Below are 25077 nucleotides of genomic sequence, written 5' to 3'. Positions count from 1 at the left end.
TGATGTCAAGCAAGTGTCATGTTTTGTCTTATATTGTCTTGTCATTTTGCTTTTCCTTCTGTTCGTTTTCCCCCTGCTGGTCTTTTTAGGTTTGTTTCCCTTTTTCTCTCTCCCTCCCTCTCTCTCTTCTCTCTATCGTTCCGTTCCTGCTCCCAGCTGTTCCTATTCCCCTAATCAATCATTTAGTCTTCCCACACCTGTTCCCTATCTTTTCCCCTGATTAGAGTCCCTATTTCTCCCCTTGTTTTCCGTTTCTGTCCTGTCGGTTCCTTGTATATTGTTCACCGTGCTGTGTCTTTGTATCGCCCTGTCGTGTCGTGTTTCCCTCAGATGCTGCGTGGTGAGCAGGTGTCTGAGTCTGCTACGGTCAAGTGCCTTCCCGAGGCAACCTGCAGTTTATTATCGAGTCTCCAGTCAGTTCTCGTGATTACGAGTGGAATTGTTTTTTATGCTTTATTTACCGCTCCGATTTGTCTAGGAGTATTGCTATTTCCTTAAACTGGATTAAAGACTCTGTTTTCGCCAAGTCGCTTTTGGGTCCTCATTCACCTGCATAACAGAAGGAACCGACCAAAGAATGGACCCAGCGACTACAGACGCTCGTAACAATGCCGTCGAGATCCAAGGAGCCATGCTCGGCAGACACGAGCAGGAATTGTCTGCTGCTCGTCATGCCATGGAGAACCTGGCCGCTCAGGTTTCCGACCTCTCTGGACAGTTCCAGAGTCTTCGTCTCGTGCCACCTGTTACTTCCTGGTCTGCCGAGCCTCCGGAACCTAGGGTTAATAACCCACCTTGCTACTCCGGGCAGCCCAAGGAGTGCCGCTCCTTTCTCACCCAGTGTGATATTGTGTTCTCTCTCCAACCCAACACATACTCTAGAGAGAGAGCTCGGGTTGCTTACGTCATTTCACTCCTTACTGGCCGGGCTCGAGAGTGGGGCACAGCTATCTGGGAGGCAAGGGCTGATTGTTCTAACAATTACCAGAACTTTAAAGAGGAGATGATTCGGGTTTTTGACCGTTCAGTTTTTGGTAGGGAGGCTTCTAGGGCCCTGGCTTCCCTATGCCAAGGTGATCGATCCATAACGGATTACTCTATAGAGTTTCGCACTCTTGCTGCCTCTAGTGACTGGAACGAGCCGGCGCTGCTCGCTCGTTTTCTGGAGGGACTCCACGCAGTGGTTAAAGATGAGATTCTCTCCCGGGAGGTTCCTTCCAGTGTGGACTCTTTGATTGCTCTCGCCATCCGCATAGAACGACGGGTAGATCTTCGTCACCAAGCTCGTGGAAGAGAGCTCGCGTCAACGGTGTTTCCCTGCTCCGCATCGCAACCATCTCCCTCCTCTGGCTCAGAGACTGAGCCCATGCAGCTGGGAGGTATTCGCATCTCGACTAAGGAGAGGGAACGGAGGATCACCAACCGCCTGTGCCTCTATTGCGGATTTGATGGACATTTTGTCAATTCATGTCCAGTAAAAGCCAGAGCTCATCAGTAAGCGGAGGGCTACTGGTGAGCGCTACTACTCAGGTCTCTCCATCTAGATCCTGTACTACTATGTCGGTCCATCTACGCTGGACCGGTTCGGGTGCTACATGCAGTGCCTTGATAGACTCCGGGGCTGAGGGTTGTTTCATGGACGAAGCATGGGCTCGGAAACATGACATTCCTTTCAGACAGTTAGACAAGCCTACGCCCATGTTCGCCTTAGATGGTAGTCATCTTCCCAGTATCAGATTTGAGACACTACCTTTAACCCTCACAGTATCTGGTAACCACAGTGAGACTATTTCTTTTTTGATTTTTCGTTCACCTTTTACACCTGTTGTTTTGGGTCATCCCTGGCTAGTATGTCATAATCCTTCTATTAATTGGTCTAGTAATTCTATCCTATCCTGGAACGTTTCTTGTCATGTGAAGTGTTTAATGTCTGCCATCCCTCCCATTTCTTCTGTCCCTACTTCTCAGGAGGAACCTGGCGATTTGACAGGAGTGCCGGAGGAATATCATGATCTGCGCACGGTCTTCAGTCGGTCCCGAGCCAACTCCCTTCCTCCTCACCGGTCGTATGATTGTAGTATTGATCTCCTTCCGGGGACCACTCCTCCTCGGGGTAGACTATACTCTCTGTCGGCTCCCGAACGTAAGGCTCTCGAGGATTATTTGTCTGTGTCTCTTGACGCCGGTACCATAGTGCCTTCTTCCTCTCCGGCCGGGGCGGGGTTTTTTTTTGTTAAGAAAAAGGACGGTACTCTGCGCCCCTGCGTGGATTATCGAGGGCTGAATGAAATCGTTATCCGCTTCCCCTTATGTCATCAGCCTTCGAGATTCTGCAGGGAGCCAGGTGCTTTACTAAGTTGGACCTTCGTAACGCTTACCATCTCGTGCGCATCAGAGAGGGGGACGAGTGGAAAACGGCGTTTAACACTCCGTTAGGGCATTTTGAGTACCGGGTTCTGCCGTTTGGTCTCGCCAATGCGCCAGCTGTTTTTCAGGCATTAGTTAATGATGTTCTGAGAGACATGCTGAACATCTTTGTTTTTGTCTACCTTGACGATATCCTGATTTTTTCACCGTCACTCGAGATTCATGTTCAGCACGTTCGACGTGTTCTCCAGCGCCTTTTAGAGAATTGTCTCTACGTGAAGGCTGAGAAGTGCTCTTTTCATGTCTCCTCCGTTACTTTTCTCGGTTCCGTTATTTCCGCTGAAGGCATTCAGATGGATTCCGCTAAGGTCCAAGCTGTCAGTGAGTGGCCCGTTCTAAGGTCACGTGTAGAGTTGCAGCGCTTTCTAGGTTTCGCTAATTTCTATCGGCGTTTCATTCGTAATTTCGGTCAAGTTGCTGCCCCTCTCACAGCTCTTACTTCTGTCAAGACGTGTTTTAAGTGGTCCGGTTCCGCCCAGGGAGCTTTTGATCTTCTAAAAGAACGTTTTACGTCCGCTCCTATCCTCGTTACTCCTGACGTCACTAGACAATTCATTGTCGAGGTTGACGCTTCAGAGGTAGGCGTGGGAGCCATTCTATCCCAGCGCTTCCAGTCTGACGATAAGGTTCATCCTTGCGCTTTTTTTTTTTCTCATCGCCTGTCGCCATCTGAACGCAACTATGATGTGGGTAACCGCGAACTGCTCGCCATCCGCTTAGCCCTAGGCGAATGGCGACAGTGGTTGGAGGGGGCGACCGTTCCTTTGTCGTTTGGACAGACCATAAGAACCTTGAGTACATCCGTTCTGCCAAACGACTTAATGCTCGTCAAGCTCGTTGGGCGTTATTTTTCGCTCGTTTCGAGTTTGTGATTTCTTACCGTCCGGGTAGCAAGAACACCAAGCCTGATGCCTTATCCCGTCTTTTTAGTTCTTCTGTGGCTTCTACTGATCCCGAGGGATTCTTCCTTATGGGCGTGTTGTCGGGTTGACAGTCTGGGGAATTGAAAGACAGGTTAAGCAAGCACTCACGCACACTGCGTCGCCGCGCGCTTGTCCTAGTAACCTTCTTTTCGTTCCTGTTTCCACTCGTCTGGCTGTTCTTCAGTGGGCTCACTCTGCCAAGTTAGCTGGTCATCCCGGTGTTCGAGGCACTCTTGCTTCTATTCGCCAGCGCTTTTGGTGGCCGACTCAGGAGCGTGACACGCGCCGTTTCGTGGCTGCTTGTTCGGACTGCGCGCAGACTAAGTCAGGTAACTCTCCTCCTGCCGGTCGTCTCAGACCGCTCCCCATTCCTTCTCGACCATGGTCTCACATCGCCCTAGACTTCATTACCGGTCTGCCTTTGTCTGCGGGGAAGACTGCGATTCTTACGGTTGTCGATAGGTTCTCTAAGGCGGCACATTTCATTCCTCTCGCTAAACTTCCTTCCGCTAAGGAGACGGCACAAATCATCATCGAGAATGTGTTCAGAATTCATGGCCTCCCGTTAGACGCCGTTTCAGACAGAGGTCCGCAATTCACGTCACAGTTTTGGAGGGAGTTCTGTCGTTTGATTGGTGCGTCCGTCAGTCTCTCTTCCGGGTTTCATCCCCAGTCTAACGGTCAAGCAGAGAGGGCCAATCAGACGATTGGTCGCATACTACGCAGCCTTTCTTTCAGAAACCCTGCGTCTTGGGCAGAACAGCTCCCCTGGGCAGAATACGCTCACAACTCGCTTCCTTCGTCTGCTACCGGGTTATCTCCGTTTCAGAGTAGTCTGGGTTACCAGCCTCCTCTGTTCTCATCCCAGCTTGCCGAGTCCAGCGTTCCGTCCGCTCAAGCGTTTGTCCAACGTTGTGAGCGCACCTGGAGGAGGGTGAGGTCTGCACTTTGCCGTTACAGGGCACAGACTGTGAGAGCCGCCAATAAACGTAGGATTAAGAGTCCAAGGTATTGTTGCGGCCAGAGAGTGTGGCTTTCCACTCGCAACCTTCCTCTTACGACAGCTTCTCGTAAGTTGACTCCGCGGTTCATTGGTCCGTTCCGTGTCTCCCAGGTCGTCAATCCTGTCGCTGTGGGACTGCTTCTTCCGCGACATCTTCGTCGCGTCCATCCTGTCTTCCATGTCTCCTGTGTCAAGCCCTTTCTTCGCACCCCCGTTCGTCTTCCCCCCCTCCCGTCCTTGTCGAGAGCGCACCTATTTACAAGGTACGTAGGATCATGGACATGCGTTCTCGGGGACGGGGTCACCAATACTTAGTGGATTGGGAGGGTTACGGTCCTGAGGAGAGGAGTTGGGTTCCGTCTCGGGACGTGCTGGACCGTTCACTGATTGATGATTTCCTCCGTTGCCGCCAGGATTCCTCCTCGAGTGCGCCAGGAGGCGCTCGGTGAGTGGGGGGGTACTGTCATGTTTTGTCTTATATTGTCTTGTCATTTTGATTTTCCTTCTGTTCGTTTTCCCCCTGCTGGTCTTTTTAGGTTCGTTTCCCTTTTTCTCTCTCCCTCCCTCTCTCTCTTCTCTCTATCGTTACGTTCCTGCTCCCAGCTGTTCCTATTCCCCTAATCAATCATTTAGTCTTCCCACACCTGTTCCCTATCTTTTCCCCTGATTAGAGTCCCTATTTCTCCCCTTGTTTTCCGTTTCTGTCCTGTCGGTTCCTTGTATATTGTTCACCGTGCTGTGTCTTTGTATCGCCCTGTCGTGTCGTGTTTCCCTCAGATGCTGCGTGGTGAGCAGGTGTCTGAGTCTGCTACGGTCAAGTGCCTTCCCGAGGCAACCTGCAGTTTATTATCGAGTCTCCAGTCTGTTCTCGTCATTACGAGTGGAATTGTTTTTTATGCTTTATTTACCGCTCTGATTTGTCTAGGAGTATTGCTATTTCCTTAAACTGGATTAAAGACTCTGTTTTCGCCAAGTCGCTTTTGGGTCCTCATTCACCTGCATAACAGCAAGAGGCACTGAGTTTGAAGGTAGGCCTTGAAATACATCCCGAGGTACACCTCCTATTGATTCAAATGATGTCAATTAGCCTATCAGAAACTTCTAAAGCCATGACATCATTTTCTGGAATTTTCAAAGCTGTTTAAAGGCACAGTCAACATAGTGTATGTAAACTTCTGTCCCACTGGAATTGTGATACAGTGAAATAATCTGTCTGTAAACAATTGTTGGAAACTTTACTCGTGTCATGCATAAAGTAGATGTCCTAACTGACTTGCCAAAACTATAGTTTGTTCGGAAGAAATTTGTGGAAGGGCTGAAAATGAGTTTTAATGACTCCAACCTAAGTGTATGTAAACTTCCGACTTCAACTGAACCTATTTTCCTCTCCACCCAAAGGCTGTGGTGTTTTTATGTTTGAAGAAGGTTTTCTTCTCATTCTGCTGTACAATGCTGATGTAGGTCGGCATCTTTAGATATCTCTATATATCAACACAGCAATGATGTTATTACTCAGCAATGATGTTATTACTCAGCAATGATGTTATTACTCAGCAATGATGTTATTACTCAGCAATGATGTTATTACTCAGCAATGATGTTATTACTCAGCAATGATGTTATTACTCAGCAATTACGTTATTACTCAGCAATGATGTTATTACTCAGCAATGATGTTGGGCTGCTGGACATACAAATCCAGGCCTTGCTGCATGTAACTTGAGCCACAGGGAGTTTGTTTTATTCAAATGTGCCATACGTATTTGAAGTAACAAAAATGTTCACAGACTGACCACAGCTTTAAAGGGAACACTCTGTTTGAATATGCCAGGAGAAGTTCTATATTTGCTGTATGGGATTACCTTAGCATTTTCTACGGTCATAAATCTTACAAATGTGAAAGTAATGTTATTCAACATTTTTACATTTGCTTAACTACAGAGGCAGTGGTCTCTGGGTAGAAATGAAAGCTTTGAGATGGACTGTGGTTTAATTCATCCTATCATTGAAATAGTCTATTTTCCTAGATGCAATAGTCTACATACAGTATTTTGTACATTACTCTGTGTCCTGATACATTATAAGGTTGCCATATCCACCAAGCAAAACACTTACATTCCCAAAAGCCCGTTTGTGATGTCACAGTCATGAAATGTACAGTAGAAATATACCTATTGAGTGACCCTTGTCCATCATGAAGTGCAGGTTTTTCTGAGAGGCTGTCACTGCCATAGTCCACCCTCTCTCCCCACTGGTAGTGAAATGTCATAGTTAATGGACATGTTGCCGGAGTCACCCCGCCAGCCAGCAACCCCTGCCACCCTAAGGAGTCAGAAGGATTGATGTGACTAGTACTTAATATTTGAAGTTATTGATTGGACTGTGTTAGGGAAAATTGCCCCCAGGAGTTTTCCTAGCAAATTCCCTAGCACAACTGCCAATAGGAACCTAATTCTCCCCTGAGAGATTACCATCCAGTTACTGTCAAGATCTGTGAAATGTGGTAGCAAAGAGCTGTGAGTGTTGGGCATATATTAGACATATATGTTAGACATATATTTACCACTGCGAGGAATAACTGGTTGAGCCTATGTTAGGGAGAGGGAGCCTGTGTTAGGGAGAGGGAGCCTGTGTTAGGGAGAGGGAGCCTGTGTTAGGGAGAGGGAGCCTATGTTAGGGAGAGGGAGCCTGTGTTAGGGAGAGGGAGCCTATGTTAGGGAGAGGGAGCCTGTGTTAGGGAGAGGGAGCCTGTGTTAGGGAGAGGGAGCCTATGTTAGGGAGAGGGAGCCTGTGTTAGGGAGAGGGAGCCTGTGTTAGGGAGAGGGAGCCTGTGTTAGGGAGAGGGAGCCTGTGTTAGGGAGAGGGAGCCTATGTTAGGGAGAGGGAGCCTGTGTTAGGGAAAGGGAGCCTGTGTTAGGGAGAGGGAGCCTGTGTTAGGGAGAGGGGAGCCTGTGTTAGGAGAGGGAGCCTGTGTTAGGGAGAGGGAGCCTGTGTTAGGGAGAGGGAGCCTGTGTTAGGGAGAGGGAGCCTGTGTTAGGGAGAGGGAGCCTATGTTAGGGAGAGGGAGCCTGTGTTAGGGAGAGGGAGCCTGTGTTAGGGAGAGGGAGCCTGTGTTAGGGAGAGGGAGCCTGTGTTAGGGAGAGGGAGCCTATGTTAGGGAGAGGGAGCCTGTGTTAGGGAAAGGGAGCCTGTGTTAGGGAGAGGGAGCCTGTGTTAGGGAGAGGGAGCCTGTGTTAGGGAGAGGGAGCCTATGTTAGGGAGAGGGAGCCTATGTTAGGGAGAGGGAGCCTGTGTTAGGGAGAGGGAGCCTGTGTTAGGGAGAGGGAGCCTGTGTTAGGGAGAGGGAGCCTGTGTTAGGGAGAGGGAGCCTGTGTTAGGGAGAGGGAGCGATGTCTTGATGAAACAATGACACGTCCAAGGATGTTACATTGTATAGAAGTTGCCACACCGTCACCAGCATCGAGTAGAATTTAAAACAGGGGGGTTCAATCTCAACACGCTCGTCAAAGTGCGTGATACTATAATATCTGAGAACAGCCAATGCAGCACAACATCATCATTTAAAGCACTCTGGTGTAAATAATTGCATGTAGTCAATCAATTGCACATGTAACTCTCATTGATTACTGAAGCCGAACATGGTTGAGAGCTAATGAATATTGTTTATCAAGGTTGGATTATAAAAGCACAGCACCACTGCTTTGCCCTGTGAATGTCACCCTCCCACAGATTCATTTGCACAGATTTAGTCTAACCACTGTATTATAGGGAACACTCAGTTTCTCTTGTCATTTTTTATTTAGTCACAACCGCTGCTTAACTGCAACGTAACTGAGTTTCAAACCCCAGGTTGAATACATGCAATATTTTCAGTATTTCATTTAGATTTTCCCCCTCCTGATTTTTTTTAAATCTGGGAAGCAAACTGAATAATTGTCAGAATTTATTTAGAATCTCTTCTCAACCGCCGCTCAGCCATGCAAGCGACAAATTTCAAATACAGTGGCTGCTTAAACACCTCAGTGCAAAGTGTCCCAAATTCAACAAAGTTAAACTGCCAGGTAATGTGGATTACCTGCTACATAGTTTCTGGGACGCACGTCCCCTTGATAAATACAGACGGTACTCACTTCACACCCCTTGACTTTTTCCACATTGTGCTATTTTACAGCCTGAATTTAAAGTGTATTACATTTCAATTTTTTTTGTCACTGGCTTGCACACAATACCTCTGTCACGCCCTGACCTTAGAGAGTCTATTTGGTTAGGTCAGGGCGTGATGTGGGGTGGGCATTTTATTTTTGTTTTTCCAGGTTTCTTTATTTCTATGTTTTTGCGGGGTATGGTTCTCAATCAGGGACAGCTGTCTATCGTTGTCTCTGATTGGGAATCATACTTAGGTAGCCCTTTTCCCCTCTGTTCAGTGTGGGTAGTTGACTTTGTTTGTGGCACTTAGCCCTGTAAGCTTCACGGTTGTTTCTTTCGTTTGTTGTTTTGTTGGCGAACATTTTCAAATCAAATATACGCTGCACTTTGGTCTACTTCCAACGACACCCGTGACAAACTCATCATGTCAAAGTGGAATTATGTTTTTCCACATTTTTACTAATTAATAAAAAATGAAAAGCTGAAATGTCTTGAGTCAATAACTCAAGCCTAAATAACTCAAGCCTAAATACTTAGGAAGTCATAATACATGATATAGACTCACTCTGTGTGCAATAATAGTGAATGACTACTTCATCTCTGTACCCCACACATACAATTATCTGTAAGGTCCCTCAGTCGAGCAGTGAACCACAAAGATTAGTTTTTTCCCCCAAGGCCTCACAAAGAAGGTCATCTATTGGTAGATGGGGGAAAAACAGACATTGAATATCCCTTTGAGCATGGTGAAGTTACTAATTACACTTTGAATGATGTATCAATAATACACCCAGTCACTACAAAGATACAGATGTCCTTCCTATCTCAGTTGCCGGAGAGGGAGGAAACTGCTCAGGAATACGAGGCCAATGGTGACTTAAAAACAGTTACGGAGTTGAACGGCTGTGATAGGAGAAACCTTAGGATGGATTAGCAACATTGTGCAGTAGTAACTCTACAATTAGTAACCTAATTGACAGAGTGAAGGAAGCCTTTACAGAATCAAACATATTCCAAAACTGTTGGCAACAAGGCACTAAAGTAATACTGCAAAAAATGCTGCAAAGCAATTAACCTTTTGTCCTTAATACAAAGTGTTATGTTTGGGCCAAATCCAAAACAATACATTACGGAGTACCACTCTCCATATTTTCAAGCATAGTGGTGAATTCATCATGTTATGGGTGTGCTTGTAATTGTTAAGGACTGGGGACTTTTTCAGGATTAAAAAAAATTATGAAATGGAGCTAAGAACAGGCAAAATTCTAAAGGGCAACCTTGTTCAGTCTGCTTTCCACCAGACACCTGGTGATGAATGCACCTTTAAGCAGGACAATAACCTAAAACACAAGGCCAAATCTACATTGGAGTTGCTTACCAAGAAGACTGTGAATGTTCCTAAGTGGCTGAGTTACAGATGTGACTTAAATTTGCCTGAAAATGATTGTCTAGCAATGATCAACAACCAATTTGACAGAGCTTAAAGAATTTTGAAAAGAATAATGGGAAAATGTTGCACAATCCAGGGTTGGAAAGCTCTTAGAATTTACCCAGAAAGACACAGCTGTAATCACTGCCAAATGGGATTCTAACATGTATTAACGCGGGGGGTTGAATACTTATCTAGTCAACATATATTAGTGTGTTATTAGTCTTTTTAAATATTTTTTTTACTAATGTTAGAATCTCCATTATTGTCCTGTAACATCTTCCAATACTGGACCTAGGGAGTTTTCTGTCAGGAGTGTCAGCGAGCGTGAATGTATGTGGGTATCAATGTATCAGTGTTTGTCTATGTTACAGTTGGCATCGGCAGTGAACAGCTTGGCAATTAATTAACCATGACCAGAGAGGAATGGTGGGGGCAAAGGGGTGGGGAGGGGAAGGGGGGGGGGGGGGTTGAATTAAAGATGGTGGCTGAGTGGAGAGCTGGGAGGAGGTGCAGTGAGGGAGGTATGAGGGCGGATGGGGTGGAGAACACAAACTGTAAATAAATCTCCTATAGGAAGACGATGGGGTGCTAAATGAAGCCACAACCACAAATATTTACCACCTAGTATTCTGAGACAATTAGGCCACGTTCACACCTCCAGACCCTGATATGTTCACACCTCCAGACCCTGATACGTTCACACCTCCAGACCCTGATACATTCACACCTCCAGACCCTGATATGTTCACACCTCCAGACCCTGATATGTTCACACCTCCAGACCCTGATACATTCACACCTCCAGACCCTGATATGTTCACACCTCCAGACCCTGATACGTTCACACCTCCAGACCCTGATATGTTCACACCTCCAGACCCTGATACATTCACACCTCCAGACCCTGATATGTTCACACCTCCAGACCCTGATATGTTCACACCTCCAGACCCTGATACGTTCACACCTCCAGACCCTGATACGTTCACACCTCCAGACCCTGATATGTTCACACCTCCAGACCCTGATATGTTCACACCTCCAGACCCTGATATGTTCACACCTCCAGACCCTGATACATTCACACCTCCAGACCCTGATACATTCACACCTCCAGACCCTGATACATTCACACCTCCAGACCCTGATACATTCACACCTCCAGACCCTGATATGTTCACACCTCCAGACCCTGATATGTTCACACCTCCAGACCCTGATACATTCACACCTCCAGACCCTGATACATTCACACCTCCAGACCCTGATACATTCACACCTCCAGACCCTGATACGTTCACACCTCCAGACCCTGATACGTTCACACCTCCAGACCCTGATATGTTCACACCTCCAGACCCTGATATGTTCACACCTCCAGACCCTGATACGTTCACACCTCCAGACCCTGATACATTCACACCTCCAGACCCTGATACATTCACACCTCCAGACCCTGATACATTCACACCTCCAGACCCTGATACGTTCACACCTCCAGACCCTGATATGTTCACACCTCCAGACCCTGATATGTTCACACCTCCAGACCCTGATACATTCACACCTCCAGACCCTGATATGTTCACACCTCCAGACCCTGATACATTCACACCTCCAGACCCTGATACGTTCACACCTCCAGACCCTGATACATTCACACCTCCAGACCCTGATACGTTCACACCTCCAGACCCTGATACGTTCACACCTCCAGACCCTGATACGTTCACACCTCCAGACCCTGATACATTCACACCTCCAGACCCTGATACATTCACACCTCCAGACCCTGATACGTTCACACCTCCAGACCCTGATACGTTCACACCTCCAGACCCTGATACATTCACACCTCCAGACCCTGATACGTTCACACCTCCAGACCCTGATATGTTCACACCTCCAGACCCTGATATGTTCACACCTCCAGACCCTGATACATTCACACCTCCAGACCCTGATATGTTCACACCTCCAGACCCTGATATGTTCACACCTCCAGACCCTGATACGTTCACACCTCCAGACCCTGATACATTCACACCTCCAGACCCTGATACATTCACACCTCCAGACCCTGATACATTCACACCTCTAGACCCTGATACGTTCACACCTCCAGACCCTGATATGTTCACACCTCCAGACCCTGATACATTCACACCTCCAGACCCTGATACATTCACACCTCCAGACCCTGATACGTTCACACCTCCAGACCCTGATATGTTCACACCTCCAGACCCTGATACATTCACACCTCCAGACCCTGATACATTCACACCTCCAGACCCTGATACATTCACACCTCCAGACCCTGATATGTTCACACCTCCAGACCCTGATATGTTCACACCTCCAGACCCTGATATGTTCACACCTCCAGACCCTGATACGTTCACACCTCCAGACCCTGATATGTTCACACCTCCAGACCCTGATATGTTCACACCTCCAGACCCTGATATGTTCACACCTCCAGACCCTGATACATTCACACCTCCAGACCCTGATATGTTCACACCTCCAGACCCTGATATGTTCACACCTCCAGACCCTGATACATTCACACCTCCAGACCCTGATACATTCACACCTCCAGACCCTGATACATTCACACCTCCAGACCCTGATACATTCACACCTCCAGACCCTGATATGTTCACACCTCCAGACCCTGATATGTTCACACCTCCAGACCCTGATACGTTCCCACCTCCAGACCCTGATATGTTCCCACCTCCAGACCCTGATACGTTCACACTGCCAGACCCTGATACATTCACACCTCCAGACCCTGATATGTTCACACCTCCAGACCCTGATGGCACACTCATTAAGTGTTTGAGAGAGAGAGAGAGTTTTGTGACTCAAGGAGTAGAGACAAGGTGGACTACATAGCTACCACCATAGCACTAGCCTAATGATCCTTCTACCCATCCAGTCATTTAAGATCAATGGACACACACTGTGAGTGTGGGATAGATGGCCTCTTCTGGCTCAAACCTCCAGGACAAGAAAGACGTGGTATATTGCATCGTGTCGACCGTGATAAAGATCAGTCAAGACCAATGTGAAGACATGAGGGAGAGTTGTGGATGGATGTGATCAGTGGCTCTCGAGTAACTAAAGCCAGTAGAAAATGTTCAAAAGATCTTAAAGCTTAGCACAGGTGAACGAAATATGGCTGAAGCCTAATGAGGATTTATATAAGTGTTGGCACCATATACCCTCTAAACGTTCTTAAAGGTCAATGGACACTATCTAACAAGGCCATACAAAAGCATGCATAAGACATAAAGTAAGAAATGTTTCAAAGTCTTGACACCCTGCTATCCTGCTTTCATTCACATTTAGAGGTATGATGTCCAATTAAAGGTTTACCCTGGGTTTACTGAGGAGAGGGCTCATTCCTGGTGGTGGTTGACCCCAGCTCCCCCAGCCCCCCCCCCCCCCCAGAGCTGAGTCAGGAGTCTGTGGAGCCCGGCTGCATGCTAGAGGACTAGCCCCTGGGCGGCAGGCCGATCAGCCACCTTTCATGTTACCGCCATTGATTGGGCTTGAGGAGGAGAATTGATGTGTCTTATGAAGTCGGGGATACGAGGAACAGAATCCCCCATGGCTCCTTGGGGCATGAGCTACCAAGCCCTGATCTACAGTAGATACCGTGTTTGTGTCCATTTGTCCGAGGTAAAGGATGTGTAATTGAGAAGGCAGTATGGTTAAAGATGACTGGCTGGGATAGTGTGTGAGTGTGTTTCTACATGTTCATTACCTAAGGTAAGGGCATTGTATAGTGTACATAAATTGATTATTGCATTGTATACATATGCATCAGTCAAAGTGTTGGTGTGTGTGTCTGTGTGTGTCTGTTTGTGCTTGTTTATGGCTGTGTGTTTGGCTGTGGTCTGCATCACCAGTGTGTGCCTGTGTGTGCCTGTGTGTGTCTGTGTGTGTCTGTGTGTGTCTGTGTGTGCCTGTGTGTGTCTGTGTGTGTCTGTATGTGCCTGTGTGTGTCTGTGTGTGTCTGTGTATGCTTGTTTATGGCTGTGTGTTTGGCTGTGGTCTGCATCACCAGTGTGTGCCTGTGTGTGCCTGTGTGTGTCTGTGTGTGTCTGTGTGTGTCTGTGTATGCTTGTTTATGGCTGTGTGTTTGGCTGTGGTCTGCATCACCGGTGTGTGCCAAACCTTAAAGAATCACTCAATGAGAGTGACTAAGGAAGGGAGATGTGGAGAAGACAAGGGGGAATGAAAATAGAGAAAAGGCTCAGTTACACACACACTCACACACACGGTAAAACATCTGACCTGTACTGTGAGCAGAATGGGGGGGGGGGGGGATCCCCAAAATGTGCAGTGAGTTATATAGAGAGGAAAGTAAGGAATAAGGGAAGTTGAAATGTACTTGAAACTTTTCCTAGTTTCATTTGACCCCTGAATACGCATTCTTAGTCTTTCTCCTCTGTCCTGCCACCATTCTCTTTTTCACACTGTTCCCTCTCTTATTTTCTTCTGTCCCTTATGTGTAGCACAGCTCTGATCTAACGTTGGTCCTGCCTCTCTATCTTTATAACTTTCTCTCTTTCATTCAATCTGCCTCCCTCTCTTGCCAGCAGCACACTCGCTCTCTCTCACCGTTTTTAATTAAAATCTCTCTGCATCAAGGGATTCCGCTGTAGCTGTGATTTAAATGAGAAGGTGACATAAACCTGACATTACTGTCAGACTAAAGCAAATTCCATCAATTCATGTGAAATTTGCTGCACTGGCCATTCTCCAATGGTGTCTGTTATATACATATATATACACTGCATATCATTTTTCCCCTACTATTCTTTTTTAAAACAAACTTGCCAAAGCAACTCTGTAATGAAATGTTACCACACACACTGCCAGCCTACTGTACCACCTTGCTGTGTGAAACAAAGCACTTTCCCCCCTCCTAGGCATTTTGCCCACCACCTTCCCCTCACCCCTTCACCCACTGTGGACTCGGTCTTGGGTGGATGAGGTTGGGTCTTAATAAATCAGGATGTTACCACCGGCGCTAAGGCTAGTTTTTTAATTAAAACTGTGAGTCAGTCGAGCTGTATTATGAATTGTACTCTGCCACCAGTGAATAAAACATCACTTCTCTCCTACGTTTTTTCTGAGAGTTGTGTCGCTGTGCTGACAGGGTTATGAAAGAGTCTGGGGAGCTTAGTGTTGCATAAAAATAATAACTCAATAGTGAGGCCCACAGCCATTAGGGTCAACACCATTATATTACACAAAACAGCTACAAGGGCTTTAGCGCTGCTGCTCGGCCAGAGCGACGTAGACACACAGGTTTCACATCGTGACACTTTGATGATGTTTAAAGTTGTGTCAGTTGATGATACCAAAACACTTTCACACACAGCATGATTATTATGATGCTGATGATCAGGTACTCTTGTCCACTGGCTATTTTCAACACATGACTAATGTGAAACATTTGCTTTTCAAGCACAAACAATTGCTCCATACATTTAGGGCCATTCATAAAAAGAGTGAGCAGGGGAACTTATTCTCCACCTTTCCCCTTTGATGGGCAGTAATGAAATAAATACCATCTATGAATATCTTCATATGCAAAACTGTGTTTTTTTGAAAGCTCCTCTTGAAAGTATCACAAGGTTGAAGCGTAACAACTTGCCTACTTCAATGGCCCTTATTGCTAATTTATGACCTTTTGGTGTCTGTGAGTACAACTGACACCGTCCCAGAGAGAGCAGGGATGAGCCAGCAGATGAGAATGAGCCCCGTGGGAGCGAATAGGAAGCGCTTCATGGATTCAGTCAGAGGATGACTAACTGCAATTCAATCTTACAGCTTTTCACAAGCAAACTTATGAATGCTAATTGTTTCATAATTGAAGGTGCTGGCGGACTCACTTCACTGACTGTGGTGATGCAAATGAAGCCCTCTGGCACTCGTAACTACTGCCACAGAAAACTCGGGCGGGTTTGACCTGGTGGGACTCACGTCACCTTTGGCACACAGGCCTCTATGTTTGTACCGTCATTTGCGTTTATTTGCATATATGAATATACTATAGGTAAGCTGTTCCATTTGGTATGTAACTAAATGATATGAAACGTTTTGTTCTGTACAGCTAGCTATGAATCATCAGCCTATATACTGTGTGGCAATACACTGCAATTACTCACCATTATTTAATTGGCTTTCTTTTTCTAGATGATATCTTGATAAAGAGTACAGAAAGTACGTTGTCAAAGATATTCCACGTTGTGTTGTGCTTCTTATCATCGCTTGATTTGGACTGAAATAGGTGCCGGTACTGTTAATATTTAGATGCAGGAGCTCCAGGATACTTTTGAGCTAATCTTAAGTAGGAGCAACAGGAGCACAAGCAGTAGAAAAATAGGAGGTTTCGCCCAGGTCACGCACTGCTTCTTATACAGTAGTTAATGGAGGTAGGTCTCTTAGAACCGTACAACGAACAAAGTGTGTTTGATTGAAATAGTATGATGGTCGTCACACAGGTACCATGTTGGAATGACAGCTCTGGATGTGGTGGTGCTGTTGACGGCGCCGAGGCTTACTCTGCGGCGTGCCTCGTGGCTGAGTGCTGGGTGGGATTAAACACGGGACATCTATTGGGAAGAGCTCCTAGATGTTATTATCCTCGTGGGGAGTCTCATCATTGGCTGGGAGCGATGACGCACGCGGCCCTGGAAGACGGCTGGAGACAGGCATTACAGCCGTACGCCTGCAAGAAGTAGTGATGATCATGCAGAAAAACAACGGCGGAGAAGAGATACTGTACTGGAAGAGGCGGAGAAGAGATACTGTACTGGAAGAGGCGGAGAAGAGATACTGTACTGGAAGAGGCGGAGAAGAGATACTGTACTGGAAGAGGCGGAGAAGAGATACTGTACTGGAAGAGGCGGAGAAGAGATACTGTACTGGAAGAGGCGGAGAAGAGATACTGTACTGGAAGAGGCGGAGAAGAGATACTGTACTGGAAGAGGCGGAGAAGAGATACTGTACTGGAAGAGGCGGAGACTGTACTGGAAGAGGCGGAGAAGAGATACTGTACTGGAAGAGGCGGAGAAGAGATACTGTACTGGAAGAGGCGGAGAAGAGATACTGTACTGGAAGAGGCGGAGAAGAGATACTGTACTGGAATCCGAGTCTCCCGCGACTCACGAGGGTTTAAACATGCTGCCAAAACAGATGCTCCAGCGCTGAATTACACCCTTTAATAATGTAACCTCTCTCACACCTTTGCAAAATGTGCCGTAGTCTCCAAATGACATGTCCCATGAATTAATGCATGAATGAATTAAAATCCATGAATTAAAATGTTAAATGAATACTTTACGCTCAGTGTTTGAGATCAATTGACACTCTTTACCATGGCACTTTGAAGTTTATTTTAAACTGCAAAACCATTATGCACCCACTGCACTTTGTATAACAGGGTTGGCTGGCCTTCTCTAGTCACTCATAGGCTCAGTCACTGGTATACTTTTATTTACAAAGCCATTTTGGGTTTTCTACCTTTTTGCTTGTGCATTTTTATTGTTCAGAAATGTGGTGGGTCGTCTCTTCGTTCGCTGGACTTTATCCTGCTAACTGTTCCAAATGTCTGAACTGAATTTGGTAAAAGGGCTTTTATGTCCTCTGCACCATTGTCTTGGAACCCCTTACAAAATACTTTTAAACTGGAAGAACTTGTTTTTTTTAAAATCACTGATGAAGGATTTTGAGGCAGATTCCCTGACCTGTCAATGTTTTTAATTTGCTGTTTTATACCCTTGTGAATTCAATGGTGTTTACTAGATTACTTGTAGTTTTTCATGTTGTCCGTCTGTAACTTTTTTGTAATGACTTGGTGCTGTCTATCTTGGCCAGGGCGCTCTTGAAAAAGAGAGCGCAATGAGCCCTTCCTGGTTAAATAAAGGTTAAATAAATACATTAAAATGTAAATTAAATCCATCATTCACCTGAGTGGAGAACAAAGTAACTTATTAATCTCTTACCATTTTCGAAGATTGAAACATGAGGAATTTGATACAGGTCAGGTGATAGCTGCTGTTATCGCTCTGGTACAGTAAACAGCAGCTATCACACACTATACTGAAGAACCCTGGTCACCATCCATTCAATCTGTAACCAAAGCAATATTATAGTCCAAGCCTCTTGAAAGTCAGTTAGGACACTGTATCTATGCAGTCAATAAGTGAACTAGTTAGGACACTGTATCTATGCAGTCAATAAGTGAACTAGTTAGGACACTGTATCTATGCAGTCAATAAGTGAACTAGTTAGGACACTATCTATGCAGTCAATAAGTGAACTAGTTAGGACACTGTATCTATGCAGTCAATAAGTGAACTAGTTAGGACACTGTATCTATGCAGTCAATAAGTGAACTAGTTAGGACACTGTATCTATGCAGTCAATGAGTGAACTAGTTAGGACACTGTATCTATCAGTCAATGAACTAGTTAGGACACTGTAATGCAGTCAATAAGTGAACTAGTTAGGACACTGTATCTATGCAGTCAATGAGTGAACTAGTTAGGACACTGTATCTATGCAGTCAATAAGTGAACTAGTTAGGACACTGTATCTATGCAGTCAATAAGTGAACTAGTTAGGACACTGTATCTATGCAGTCAATGAGTGAACTAGTTAGGACACTGTATCTATGCAGTCAATAAGTGAACTAGTTAGGACACTGTATCTATGCAGCCAATAATTGAACTAGTTAGGACACTGTATCTATGCAGTCAATAAGTGAACTAGTTAGGACACTGTATCTATGCAGTCAATGAGTGAACTAGTTAGGACACTGTATCTATGCAGTCAATAAGTGAACTAGTTAGGACACTGTATCTATGCAGTCAATAAGTGAACTAGTTAGGACACTGTATCTATGCAGTCAATGAGTGAACTAGTTAGGACACTGTATCTATGCAGTCAATAAGTGAACTAGTTAGGACACTGTATCTATGCAGTCAATAAGTGAACTAGTTAGGACACTGTATCTATGCAGTCAATGAGTGAACTAGTTAGGACACTGTATCTATGCAGTCAATAAGTGAACTAGTTAGGACACTGTATCTATGCAGTCAATAAGTGAACTAGTTAGGACACTGTATCTATGCAGTCAATGAGTGAGCTAGTTAGGACACTGTATCTATGTAGACACTGTATCTATGAACTGGATCAGGTTGTGCTCTTACCTAAGCATATTTCAGGGCACCATTTTGATTCATTTGACTGTACACAAGAGCTGTTGGTTTTCACTCATGGGAGGCAGATTTTGAGCGGGTATCTATATCCCCCTATCTTCTTTTAAGCAACTGCTGCAGCACCAAATTCAATTCAGACCATTTAAATCCCTGCATGCAAGGAGGACAAATACAATATTTTCAAACTGTTGTCTCTCTTTCACACACACACGCACATGTACGCACACACACATGCACACAAAGGAAATACCCTGCACACCTACTAATCCAAAGGCAGGATCCTGGTTCCAAAAATAACAGCTTGGAATGAGATGGGATGGAGGAGGACAGATTATTGCGGCTCTAGTCCGTGAAAAGCTGTCAATAAAAGACATTTAAAGTGATTACCGGGCCGTTATTGGCACGGGGGTCACTCTGGTTTTCTCACTGTTCCAAAAGGCAACACTTTGAAATCATACACACCTGTAAAGGATGTACACTGATAAGCATATGGGGGCAGTGAGCCCACAAGTCAGGGAGGAGATGACCTTTTCTCCTCCAATCAGAAGAGTGGGTGTTAAATAGAAATCTAAGAGTTATTACAGGACCAACTGCTTACCTTCATGGTTGTGTCAAAACACATTACACAACTTCAGGCATTGCTCAGTACTTTTCTCCTTCAAGACACTTGATATTCAAAGACAAGCCACAGATATTGGGTTTCGTGCACATGCCAGTGTGACAGAAATTATTTTTTGTCCCTATTTGCCAATTTCTTGCATATTGCACATATTATGAAAATCGAATCCTTCTCCACCTAAAAACAGATTAAGATACAAACTTCATGGCTTCTTTTGGAGAAAATGTTTGGGTCTTTGACACAATTTCTCAGTACTGCAGTACAAGTTCCGGGCAAAGACAGTGTATGAACACACGGGTCATAAACCGACATGTTGTTGTCCTCCACACTCTCCTAAATACCAAAGCAGACAATAAAAATGACATGTTGTATTTGTTCTTCGTATTCATGCAAATATCCCACCTGTCAGGCCTGACACATAATGAGAAGAGAGAGAAAGAGAGTGATTGGCACTCCAACATCCTCTCTCTTGAAATAGACACCATTATACACTCAATGACTCTCGGTAAACATGTGAATGTATGCCTGGCTGTGTATGGTAATGAGGGGGCTGTGAGTGGCTGCTGCAGAACATCACGTCCAGACCTCAAGTTCAAATAGACCCGCCTCTTCCTCCCCAGCAGCCAGCTGAAGGCCATGCGTGTACTTTTCCACTAGAGCCAACATAGTTCACTCCTCTCAGTGGTTTGGCCCTGTGTTCTAGGGGCCAGCTCATCCCCTCAGAGACCTGATAGTACATGCTGCTGTCACAGACAAACCTCACCTTTTAGATAATACTGGAAGTCAGTATTCCCCTACTTTGCCCAATATCACTTGTGGTGTGACTGTAGAAAGCAAATGCACATTAATTATAAATGAAAGCTTTTGATTGCTTCTCCGTATTATGAATTTCCAGGAAACACAACAGCACGGCCCTGTGTGTGTGTGTGTGTGTGTGTGTGTGTGTGTGTGTGTGTGTGTGTGTGTGTGTGTGTGTGTGTGTGTGTGTGTGTGTGTGTGTGTGTGTGTGTGTGTGTGTGTGTGTGTGTGTGTGTGTGTGTGTGCGAGACAGAGAGATAGAAAGAGAGAGAGAGAGCGCACCGTGCTACTGTTATTTTGTATGTACGGCTGTCTTTTCCAGTGTGATGGCATTCTATTACAGTACCAGTCAAAAGTTTGGACATACCTACTCAATCAAGGGTTTATCTTTATTTTTACTATTTTCTACATTGTAGAATAATAGTAAAGACATCAACCTATGAAATAACACATACTGTATGGTAGTAACCAAAAAAAGTGTTAAACAAATCAAAATATATTTTATATTTGAGATCCTTCAAAGTAGCCACCCTTTTCCTTGATGACAGTTTTGCAAACTCTTGGCATTCTCTCAACCAGCTTCGTGAGGTAGTCACTTGGAATGCATGTCAATTCACAGGTGTGCCTTGTTAAAAGTTCATTTGTGGAATTTCTTTCCTTCTTAATGTGTTTGAGCCAATCAGTTGTGTTGTGACAAGGTAGGGGTGGTATACAGAAGATAGCCCTATTTGGTAAAATACCAATTCCATATTATGGCAAGAACATGTCAAATAAGCAAAGAGAAATGACAGTCCATCATTACTTTCAGACATGAAGGTCAGTCAATACGGAACATTTCAAGAACTTTGAAGCATGGAGGAGGACGTGGGATGGTGTGGGGGTGCTCTGCTGGTGACACTGTCAGTGATTTATTTAGAATTTGAGGCACACTTAACCAGCATGGTTACCATAGCATTCTGCAGTGATACGCCATCCCATCTGGTTTGGGCTTAGTGGGACTATCATCATTTTTTCAGCAGGACAATGACCCAAAACACACCTCCAGGCTGTGTAAGGTCATTTTGACCAAGGAGAGTGATGGAGTTTTGCATCAGATGACCTGGCCTCCACAATCACTCAACCTCCACCTAATTGAGGTGGTTTGGGATGAGTTGGACCGCAGAGTGACGGAAAGGCAGCCAACAAGTGCTCAGCATATGTGGGAACTCCTTCAAGACTGTTGGTAAAGCATTCCTCATGAAGCTTGTTGAGAGAATGCCAATAGTGTGCAAAGCTGTTATCAAGGCAAAGAGTGGCTACTTTGCAGAATCTAAAATAGATGTTGATTTTTTTAACACTTTTTTTGGTTTCTGTATGATTCCATATGTGTTATTTCATTTGTTTTGATGTCTTCACTATTATTCTACAATGTAGAAAATAGTAAAAATAAAGAAAAACCCTTGAGTGAGTAGGTGTCCAAACTTTTGACTGGTACTCTATGTCAGTGCGTAAACGTGAGTGCCCGTCTGATATCTGGGCTATTTTGACAAGGCATGCTCGCCACCACCACCCCGGCCCCGTGCTAGTTGTAGTTGTGTGATTTATGGCTGACGAAGGCGTCCAATTACAGAGCCATAATATCCACGTCATGCCTCATATCCTAACAGTGTCTCTACATCAGTTGAGCCATGTTAGCCCAAGCTTTCATTAATGACAATTACACTTTTGATAGTCCATTTAGTCCCACTTATTACCTGGGGTTATTCAGGGAGGTAACCACCAGTAGCAGTCGGCAGACATTCCTAATTAGGCAATCGTTTGGATGCAGTGTTGGGTGGGGTTGTAGTCACATGGGCCGAGCGCTGCAGAGTTTAGCCCCTAGGCTGGTATCAGTGTGGGAGCCTATCTAGGGGTCCATCGGTGTGTAATAGATATGGCAGTGTGCTTTGGTGCGTTAAATAAACCAAATGGTGCGTGAGACATGTCTTCAGGGCTTGCTGTGCGGTCTTCTCTTAGACTTCTTCTGTTATGTGATCAACCTTTGTCTGCTTTAAGTGCCGTTCTGGGAATTCTAGAACTTCACGGGTTCATCATCTGAATGGACATTGTGTATGCAGTAAATGTGTAATATGTGCCTGTGTGTGTGTGTTGGTGTGTAAAATGTGTCTATGTTAATTTGCGGTGTGTAAAATGGACCCGTTGCAAGGGTGCATTGATTGCTTATCAGAGGGGAATGGGCAGTGTGTGTGTGTGTGCCTGTGTGCGTTTGTGCGTGTGTGTGTGTCTGCGTATATATCTCTGTGTCCATCAACAGTGTGTGGAGAAGCCTATGCTAATTGTTGCCATGGAAACTGAGTGCTGCTAGAGAAGTACAGATTCAATGGGAGCATCTCCCCCCTCTCTCTTTCTTCCTTTTCCTCCCCCTCTTTCTCCCATCCCTCTTTCTTTTCTCAGTCTATCTGCTGCCATTCCCCTCATTCATTCAGTCTCCTCTTCCCTCTCACTTGCTTTTCATCAAGGCCCACTCCAGCTGCCTATCCTCCCTCTCTTAGTCTCTCTCTCACCTCCTCCATTCTCTATCCATGAATCTCTTTCTCTGTCTCTTGGTGTCCCTCCACCTCCTCATATGCCTTACTTTTAGCAGATTGTCTGTATTTCTATCCTCTATTTTCCTCTGTCGCTCTTCTCTGTCCCTCCCTCCCTCCCCTGCTCCCTCTCCCCCTCCCCTGCTCTCATTCCCCCTCCCCTGCTCCCTCTCCCCCTCCCCTGCTCTCATTCCCCCTCCCCTGCTCCCTCTCCCCTCCCCTGCTCTCATTCCCCCTCCCCTGCTCCCTCTCCCTCTCTCTTTAGAGGAGTGTACAATTGGCAATTAACACAGGGACCTGTAATTAGTGCTGACGAACCTCCAGCAATTAGTTATCCTAAAGAAGTATTTTTGTCATCTCTACACACCTCCCCCTTCCATCCCCCAGCCTCTCAATCTCTCCTCTCTCTCTTTCCCTCTATCCTGCTCACTGTCTCGGTCCTATAGGGTTTGTTTGTTCATTTTTTATTTTTACTCCCTCTGCCTTTTAAACTTTTGCTTTTGTTCCACGGTGGGTGCATGGTGCTTACACACACACACACACACGCACACACACACACACACACGCACACACACACACACACACACACACACACGCTATTACAACCATCCCCACAATATTTAGGAGCAGCTGATATGCACACCCACTTTCAAAATGAAATAAAGTGCTGTAACCCAAAAATACCCTAAAATGAAAGCTGACGGTCTGCACTTTAACTCACTATTGTATGATTTCAAATCCAAAGTGCTGGATTACAGAGCCAAAACAACATACCATGTCCCAATACTTTTGGAGCTCGCTGTGTAGTTTTTCAAATAGGATATGTTTAACTACTTTTTCTTCTCACTTTGTGTCATTCTCTCTCTCTTCTTCCTTCTCTCAGTCCCCCCCTGCATCACTGTTAATGAAGGTCTATTAAAAAGAGAGATACAGTATGTGGTCATTCACGTAAAGCGTTGGAGAGAGGTGGATGGAGGGATGGAGAGTAAATGAGTGTTGGGATAAAATAGGGCAGAAGAGAGGAGGAGGGGTGAAGATGCGGGGGGGGGGGGTATTGAGACTTGTTATCCGCTCGGGGCATCCATCACTCCCTCCCTCAGAATCTGTCCATCTTTCTGTCTGTGTATCAGGGAGCCAGTGTTCACTCATCACATCAAGCCAGTTCCTCAGTCAATGTGCATCTCTCTCTCTCTCTGTCTCTGTTTGCTTCTTTCTCATCCTCTCTCCCTCTCCTTTGCATTTCCCTCTTCCCTCCTCCTCTTGCCTTTTCTCTTTCCTCTCTTCCCTCCCTGTCAGGGATTCAGCCACCCATCCAGCGGGAGAGTTTATGTCATCCATAATAAAGACCATTATCCTGCTTGAAAACACCCCTCATGAAATATTGATCAGTATGAGTGTATATACCTTGTATCCATGTGTGTGTGTGTGTGTGTGTGTTTATGCACTATTGATGTACTGTATGTCATATACAACCTGTCCTAGCTAGGTTTCCATCCAATTGGCCACAGATTTTCATGTGAATATAAAACAAATCAGCATAAAGAAACTAGTGGTGTTTCCAGAGAAATGTACTTTTCGCTTAAGTTTTCATTTACCGAATAAAAACCAATGTCCAATGTCCAAAAGTCCAATGTGTTTCTATGGCATTTTCAACTCTACTGATATTTCTGTCACAAAAACTGTTGTATTAAATAGAAAACGTGTCTACTCTTGTCTTGGCACATGTACTCTAGCCAACAGCTCCCAGTTACAGTGAGGGTAGGGTAGGCTACATGATGAGTTTACTATGGATAAACACCAGTCAAGCATCAATCATCATGTCACCAGAATAAGACCCTCGATATTTATTGGAAAGGAGCATCATGATCACCATGCACTTTCACCACCCTGTGAAATTCATCATCATTTATTTTG

The 25077-nt window shown here is 45.4% G+C and overlaps 1 pseudogene; it reads left to right on the top strand.

The window, feature by feature from the left end:
• The window catches only part of LOC124000817, a 125225-nt pseudogene that overhangs the window by 20274 nt on the left and 79874 nt on the right, over positions 1 to 25077 (top strand).

The sequence above is a fragment of the Oncorhynchus gorbuscha genome, linkage group LG16 (genome assembly GCF_021184085.1).
Source record: "Oncorhynchus gorbuscha isolate QuinsamMale2020 ecotype Even-year linkage group LG16, OgorEven_v1.0, whole genome shotgun sequence".
Lineage (NCBI taxonomy): Eukaryota > Metazoa > Chordata > Actinopteri > Salmoniformes > Salmonidae > Oncorhynchus > Oncorhynchus gorbuscha.
This window is presented reverse-complemented; position numbering and strand designations above follow the sequence as displayed.